At 46.5% G+C, this 742-nt stretch overlaps 1 non-coding gene across 1 annotated transcript; it reads right to left on the bottom strand.

The window, feature by feature from the left end:
• Window positions 1–385: 385 nt before the first annotated feature.
• Trnat-agu (transfer RNA threonine (anticodon AGU)) lies at window positions 386–457 on the bottom strand. Its single transcript has one exon. It is a non-coding gene; the product is annotated as a tRNA-Thr (tRNA).
• Window positions 458–742: the final 285 nt, after the last annotated feature.

Here is a 742-nt window from a genome sequence, read left to right as displayed (position 1 = left end):
AAGAGAGGAATGAAAATCTGCACCGAGGCCGCGATTCGAATCGGGGTCTCCTGTTCACTAAGCAGAAATGGTAACCACTAAACTATCTTGGCACAGTAGCTTTGCACAACTACACGCACTACACTAGCACAGCCTCAATTACATAAAATTCCCATTTATGCCTCAGCTCACTTGGTATTCCCCCTAAACTCGAATAGCATTGCAGAGGCTCTCCAACTATACTGGAATAGCACCTCAACTTGGAAGGAAATGGGGGATCCTGCCTGAAACTCAGGCACAGGTGCTTTAATCAAATGAAACCATGTGGCTCCAAGTCCGAGGGTGGCTTCAAGTCTCAAGCATCTAGGATGCATATATGGAAACTGAAGCGAGAAATGAAAATTTGTACCAAGGTCAGGATTCGAACCAGGATCCCCTGCTCACTAGGCAGATGTGCTAACCACTACACTACCCTGGCACAGGGGTTTTGTGCAACTGTACGGACTGGACTACCCTCACAAGCCTCCCTCCACAATCCAAATTCCTCTTCACGCCTCAGCCCAGTTGATATACTTCCTAAGCTCGAAGAGCATTACAGAGGCTATCCAATAGGAAGTCACTGTGCCAGGGTAGTGTAGTGTTTAGTGATCTAGTAAGTGAGCGGAGACCAAGGTTCGAATCCCAGCCTTCATACAAATCGTCATTCGTCGCTTCATTCTGGATATATACATCATAGATACTTGGCACTGGAAAAAGTTTCGAT

The sequence above is a fragment of the Schistocerca nitens genome, chromosome 7 (assembly GCF_023898315.1).
Source record: "Schistocerca nitens isolate TAMUIC-IGC-003100 chromosome 7, iqSchNite1.1, whole genome shotgun sequence".
Taxonomy (NCBI): domain Eukaryota; kingdom Metazoa; phylum Arthropoda; class Insecta; order Orthoptera; family Acrididae; genus Schistocerca; species Schistocerca nitens.
Note: the sequence above shows the minus strand (reverse complement) of the source record. Positions and strands in the feature narration are given on the sequence as shown.